The sequence below is a fragment of the Lissotriton helveticus genome, chromosome 9 (assembly GCF_964261635.1).
Source record: "Lissotriton helveticus chromosome 9, aLisHel1.1, whole genome shotgun sequence".
NCBI classification, from domain to species: Eukaryota; Metazoa; Chordata; class Amphibia; order Caudata; family Salamandridae; genus Lissotriton; species Lissotriton helveticus.
In genome coordinates, this window is record NC_136070.1 from 373,967,529 (window position 1) to 373,975,586 (window position 8,058).

Below are 8,058 nucleotides of genomic sequence, written 5' to 3' on the forward strand. Positions count from 1 at the left end.
GTCAAGACTATTAAGAAACTGTTTTATGTCAATGTTTTATACTATGCAGAAACATCATCTGGCACACATTTTGTGTCCTAAATATTGTTTACAAAAATATCACCTCATTTGCTGTAGTTTTTCTGTTATTAATTCCGGATGTATGACATTACAACACATGCTTTTACATCGCATGCCTTTACAACGCTGTTTTTACAACGCATGCCTTTACAACGCATAGTGCTTTGGGGCGCTGGATAGTGAATAGTTTAATTTACTATTCCAACTCCAGTCCCCGTGGATAGTAGGGAAGGTGTTGGATAGTAAATTAAACATATTCCCTATCCTAGAGCGCCCCCCAGCGCAATGCGTTGTAATGGTTTGCGTTGTAAAAGTTGCATCGTAAAGGCACTGCGTGGTAAAAGTTGCGTTGTAAAGGATGTTTCCCATTAATTCCAATGTGGTGTTAGAAATCGGGTTCCTGGTTGGCTAGGGTATGTATCTAAGCCAAGCAGAACACACCCCTCTAGTCAGGCCATGAAGTTGCACACCAAAGATAACCTGTGTTCATCCTCTGGTAGCTTGGCGCAGAGCAGGCAGGCTTATCATCAGGGGCAAGGTGTCAAGCGTTTGCGCCACACACTCACATAGTAACAAAATGACTACACCACAAAGGAGACTCCACAAAGGATTGTATACAAATATATACATATATTATACATAAAACCAGAGCAAAACGACATGAATCATAAATATTGTGCATACTATGCAGCTATTCAGACACTACTTGTTATCCTGAACTAAGCAAGAATAAAAACTATATACATCAAATCCTTAGTGCAAGTAATGTAAATTAGATTACAAAAAATACATGAATTACAATATATTACCATCAAGCCATAAATACTTTGCAGGCAATGCAGATTTGTTTAGACGCAAACACATGAATCCCACACATAACCATAAAAACATAGGGCCCAGCACATATGCTCTCCTACAAGCAGGGTTATGGTCATTTTGATGGGCCTAACTAAAACAAATGCATTTGCAAGCAAGGTGTAGGGCACCGGAGCATCTGCCCACCTACTACCTTTAATACGTTCATTTCTTGGATGCACTGTTTCCAGTGATAACCCCTGTGTGTAAGGTCGAAAAAGTGCCTTCCCTTCTACTGAGGGCTCTATGATAACCTCTGTGAATTCCCACGCTCAAACTCAGGAGCAAAAGGTCATGATCACCAAAAGAAAAGGCATTCGCTCTTTCAGGCCCTTTTCAGGGGTCATGTGAAAGGTAAACGCGCGCCTTCCTTGAAGCAATCACTGTATTTTTGACATCCTGATCCACTCAATAAAGGGGGGGGCAACCACTCGTGCAGATACCGGCACTATACAGCAAACACATCCCGCGCACAGTGAATCCCAACTGCCCATGCATGCAGTGTGGCCACAGCATCTTTCTCCACCCGATCCTGGTGACTTCACACCACCGGTGGGGGTTGGAGTTAAGGCATCCTCGACGTGGCTGTACCACACTGAGTTCCGCTCCCTGGTGGGTGAGAGGGAGGCAGTGCTGATGTTGACGTCCTCTCAGGATCCTTAGCAACAAGTCTCGTCCGGGACTGAAGCACAGCACCCACAACCTGGGTAGAGCGAATCAAGGGAGACCTGGAAACTAAAGTCCGGTCACCAGTGCCTGCCCATTAATATGCCTCCGTAGGCGGGGAGAAGGCGGCCAAGGTCACTTCTTCGGCAATAAGGTGTCAGCCTCATCAATCAGGCGGCCTGTCCCAGGAGACCCCTGCAACGCGTGCTGAACTCCGAGTTTAGCAGTTGCTGGACTCAGATTCCCTTGGCATTGACACCAGAGCAGAATTCCTGGATGGCCCTGCAACTCTGCAAAGAACAGAGGGGAAAGTCAGCCAACAAACCCAGGGAAAACACTTGGGGCACAAGCAGGGAGTGGGCAGCAGGCCAGCACATAAAGGTAGGTTGCAATGTGGCAGTCTCTCCTGCAGCCTAGTAACCAGCAGGTACCAGTGTGATGTATTCCTATAGGTACTGTATCGATTCCCCTATTCCTGACCCTGGTTTGGTTAATAATTAACTAGCAGCCATCCAACGGTGCAGAAACCGTTATCTGATTAAGCCACACCACGGCACAGAAGCGCGTTATCTGATTAGGTCATAACGCATGCCATCTAATTAGACAAGCGATATTCCTCCAGCCCCTGATAAGTCATACGGAGTTCTCAAAACAAATCAAACCTACAGCGACCTGGGAAATTCCCATAGCCATTGTTTTGATTTCACCGAGAACTTCAGCAAAAGAATGTGCGAACGAGCCCGTTCATATGACATCCTTATTGACGTATATATGTCCATCCTTACGTCAATCTCGGCACCTTTCAGGTATAAATATTACCGACATTGCCTTAAGCAAACACATGCAGTGGTGACGAGATTGGAGCAGCGAGACGTGCCGAGGAGCCCAGCAGAGAGCGAAGCCCACAGGCGCTGCCCTGCCTTCCTGACGCGCTGAGAACGAGACGCTGCCTTTCTCCTGCTGAGAAATCCAGCTCCGGCGCTTCCAAGCAGCCCTCGCAGGCAGCTGGAATATCAAGACCTGGGATAAGAGATACCAGCCCTCCACCATTCTAGATCTCAGGTACAGAACTGAATAACCCCTTGCAGAGAATTCTCGAGTCAGTACCTTGGCAAAGCAAACTTAACTTAAACTGCTACTTATCTACTCCCGCCCACGTATTAGGCTTAGGTCAGGTACATTGGGGTAGGCGTGGTTAGAAGCACCAGTTGAGTACGATTAGTCAAATGTATATATGTATGTATCTATTTTATCCATTTTAAAGTATCATATGGCTCAGAAACCATATCAATGCTTTTACAGTATTATTTTATAATTCTGTCTTTACTATATGCACTTTACTTAACTATAAGTATTACAATAATAGCGATTCATTTCTCTTGTATGAGAAAGGAGACTGATCAATAAATAACATATTTTATTGAACACGCCCGTCTCTTCCTTTTCTCTACAATCTGGTGAAACTAAGAATGCACTGAACTGACTGAGTAAAATAAGTTGTCTTTTGTTTTCACACGACTCTAGAGATACACTCTTGATTAGGGGAGAGCAAAGTTGTCATGTTCTATGGTTGTCAGAAACTAAATCCCTTCTTGTCTATCCAGGGAGGTTAAACTCTTCTTTGCCTATTCGAGAAAGTTTCTAGTGAACTCTGAGCTAGGTGGCAAACACAAAACTTTAAGTCTAATATCTAATATCGTCGGTAGAAGACCCCTTTTTTCCCATAATACTCCAAAGACGTCTGGAGTGGGTGAAAGGTCATATCCGCCAAACCTCGCAGGAGGAGACTCCTATGTATGGTTCTTGGTTTATTCAACGTTGAAGGATACACTGTTCCAAAATATTGTGCATCTAATCTTTGTTTCCATGGAAACTTGATCTGCAAACAAACAGAATAACCTTCCTGTCAGTAAAATGACAGAAAGTGAAGACGAAAGGGAGACAGTTAGACTAGCAGCTGAACTCCTAGCAGCTGATAATACTCTGCAGGAAAATGACCCGGATATAATACTCATCCCGGTCAACATAAGAAAATCTATAACTTTAAAACTTATAGAAAATGGACTGACACCAAGAGGTGGTACAGTCATATTCGTAATTGAGGCACATGAATATCGGCAGACAGAGGTATTCTATTCATGGATAAACTTTCCAGCAGCAAACGCTGTAACAAAGGACTTCCACTATTACAAAATAGAGGAACCTCCTAATGAGTACACTCCTTTCGAGGAGGTGGAAATACCACTCAAATTCCAAGAGCACCTGCTGTTGTTTAATGGCGCCCTAAAACATAATAATCACATCACCAGGCTCGGTCCACTAGGTAGACCAGGAGCGACGTGGCCGGTCCTAGCCGGATACACACCACATCCAGACATTGAAGAAATGCCTGCACCAGATCTTTTAGCACAGCTAAAACAACTAATAAAAATACATAGACAATTAGTCCAATATGTAATGCGGACTTCAACAATCCAACCAGCAATTAAAATTCCACAGCTGACCAGTCATCAGGGGAACACAACTAAAATTACACCACAGAACATACAGTCCTTTCTAGGTAAGGTACCTGCAAAACGGGAACAAATTCCTTTCTGGCTAGCACAAAAAATCACTCAAATAGAGGCGGTGTTTCCAGATACCACCCCTGGTGAGAAACATAGGATTCTGACTATCTGCCTTCCAATGGGAATCGCACCACATGTGGAGGACTGTGACACTTGGGGAACAGTCTTTGCTTCCATTTACACAAAAACACATGGTGTACCATCCATGTCAGTAATACCAGATGTGCTAAAACAGATTCAAGATGAATACGGTCCAGAACCCGCTTTAACTCTCGGTATGAAATTACTGAAAGATTTCAAGCAGGTTTCTGCAATATTATTAGCCAACATAAAGGGAGAAGCAGCAAATGTGGCGATTCGCCAGAGGTTAAAAGAGACAAATATAGCAGACCAACCATTTGAAATTGCCAGAATCATAGAAAAATCCTATGAAGAACTAGGAAGAGATAGTTTGGGTGGAATACCAGTGAAACCCCAACTAGTTGAAAGTCCTGAAAAAGTATTTATTAAAAATAATTTAAACACTCAAAAAAAGAGCTGGGATGGAAATAAACAATCCAATCCTAAAGAAAAAAGATTCCAGTCCAGAGGAAGGTCTCCTCGGCGGAGAGAAAGATCTCCTGACCAAGGACGCAAGTCTCCCCAAAGGGAGCCCTCTGTGAAAAAATACAACCTTAGAAATAGGGATAATATAAAAAAAACCTGATAGATATCAAGATATTGATACACGTCCCTCTCAATCTTTTCAGACTTCCTCGCAGAAATCGGAAAGAAGAGGACGATCAGAACACAGGGAAGAGCACGTCAAGTCCAAAGACAAAGAATCTGCTCATCTGAATAAAAAATTACAATTTCCAAAAAAGAAGGTAGCCAGTATTAAAATTATCAACAATGCCGAGAATACTGAGGACACAGCTGAAAAACGGAGAATGGGCTCAGACAATGCTAGACAGCGCAGCAGAAGTGAGCATAGCTCGCAAAGTCCTTATGAATCATCTGGAGACAGTGGACACGAATGAATACATTCAGGTGGAAACTGCAGATACCAGAGTTAGCAAACCTCATAAAATATATGAAATAACATTGCGTATAGAGGGGGATAAGACTAGAAAAATAAGGGGACTATTTTGGGATAATCTGTCCAAGGGCTATGACATCCTTCTAGCTGAACGAGACTGGCCTCCAGAGTTTGTCAGGGAGTGCCCACATGGCGAAGAAATAATTATGCCTGCCTTCTCAAACCATATTCCAATTCATAAAAAATATACACTTGCAAGAAAGTGGGCAGTAGCTCAAGCCCCTGCCTTATATAAAAATCATGTGGGATGGGATGAGGACTCTCCTCCTCACAAGATCCAGTTAAAATCACAACCTACTGCACAGAGGCAGTACCCGATTAAGCAAGAAGCTAAAAAACAGGTTAAAGAGATCCTAGATCAACTTGAATACCAGGGGGTGATTGAAACTTGCACCTCACAAATGAACAACCCTTTGTTTCCTGTCTCCAAGCCAGACAATTCATATCGTCTTGTTTTGGACTACAGACATCTTAACTCATGTTGCAAAACATTTGCAGTACAAAACTCGCATAGTGCTGCACTAATGAATAACATAGTGCGCAAAAAATACAAAACCACATTAGACATTTCTAATGGATTCTTTTGTCAAAATATAGCACCAGAGAGCAGATATTTGACGGCGTTCTCAATAAATGGCACGCAAAAAAAATTCTGTTGTTTGCCCAAGGGGTTCAAGAACAGCCCAGGATTATTCTCAGCGAGAGTAACAGAATTACTACAAACATATGATGACGAGGCATTATCTTATGTCGACGACATCTATCTAACAGATGATGACTTGGATACTCACTTGAAAAGAGTGAACACCATAATACTTGGGTTCGCAGCAGAGGGTTACAAATTCAACTTTAAAAAGTCAAGAATTGCCCATCTAACAATCCTGTTTTTAGGATATGAACTATCAAGTGAAGGCAAAAGCCTGGCTGACAATTTCCTAGAGAAATGTGCTGTAATCCAAGCACCTAGAACACTGAAAAACTTACAATCAATTCTAGGCTTCCTAAATTTCGGAAGAACTTACATTATAAATTATGCAGAGAGAATTAAACCTCTCTATGATCTTATAAAACCAGATTTTAAAAGAAGCAATTGGACTCAAAAACACACAGAAATGTTGAGATCTTTACAAACAGATATGTTAGTTAAAACAAAATTACAAACACGTGAGAATACACGCAACCTTGTGATTCGAGTCATCCCAGGAAGATGCGGATTCACATACCTGACCTCTAATGAGGGAGAGAAGGTACCAATAGCATACAAATCACATTTGTATACAGAAGCTGAAAAAAGGTTCAGCATTAAGGAAAGCATTGTTCGTGCGGTTCAAACAGCTGTAGCAAAAGAAAAATACCAAGCAGACGGTAGACAGGTTACAGTCAGAACAGCAGATTCAGCTTTTGAGGCATTAACAACACCATGTAATTTACCGACAACTGCACTGAATCCAGAATGGATACAATGGGTAAATTCTGTTGCTACAGACAAAGTAAAATACTATTTTGACCCGGAAATGAAAGAATTAAAATATCTAGAATATGAGAGAGAATACCCTCTGCCAATCGACATTCTGCCTTTAAGACAGTACGCCTGTGTAATATATACAGACGGACATGCTCAACCCTCAGTTTGGGGAGAGCTGGCTTACAACGCCACATGCGAAATTGTAAAAGAAGTGTGGCGCGGAGGTAAATTAAGACCTCTACTCACAAAAACACACTCAGTGGAAAATAATTCAGAACAACAAACTGAAATAATAGCGTTAAAGATGGCGCTAGAAAATGCCAATCGCGAATTCCCGACACTCATAGTGTGCGATTCGTATTACTGCGTCAAATCATACAATAACGATTTGCAGACATGGATTCAAAACGGTTACAAAGATGAAACAGGTGCAACAATAAAGCAAAAATTGCATTGGGAACAAGTAGCTCTTTTACAGAAAGAACTACCAAAAACTCACGTGATACACTCACTGAGTCATCAGCGTGATGGCGTTCACGTTGCAGGGAATTCATTGGCTGAGACAGCCACAGCGGTAGCAACTAAATCGGCTTCCGTAGCTACAAAAAAGCGTGCAGTAAAACACATTGACGGTGAAACAGTACTGGCAGTAAAAACATCATCAAAAGGCGACTGTTCAGCGCTACCGATCAATTATCCACTCAATTATACATACATAATCGATGCAAACTCAGTCCCTTTTGCTCGAATCCCTGGAGTGGGGGATAGAGTAATTCCAAACACGGACAGGAGAGGCTTGTTAATAGCAGACGCACATATGGGTGAGGGTCTCAGACACCTTAAGCAAAAAGATTCTCTGGATGAATTACAATCAGTGTACTGGTGGCCAGGCATGAGCCTGCATCATCACATTTTTGTAAAAAACTGCCCAGACTGTAACAGAGATCGCAGTGGCGAGCGAGGAGGACTATTGCCATGGCATTTCGCTCAAGAAAAACAACAACAATAAGAAAGTACCCATCATGAAAAAAAGCGTCATATTAACATAAAAGACTAAATTTACACTTATAATGTAGACCCCAGCGCTCGGCTGACGTCTGGACTGTTATAAAAAGATTTGCGAGTCTATAATGGCATATACGCTAGGAGCATGCTACGTTTTGACTAATGTATTCCTTTTAGCCCTCAAGCTTATGGGGAGGCATGGCCTAATGAGCATTGCTTAGCGGGACTCTTCTCACTTCCTTCCTGAGGGATACGGGATGGTGTAAAGAAAAAACCAAGACATAAAGCAATCTATAACGGAAAAGGTATTAGGTTCGGGAGCTGGGTGGGTCAAACATTTAATAAGTGTCCAACATAGTCTA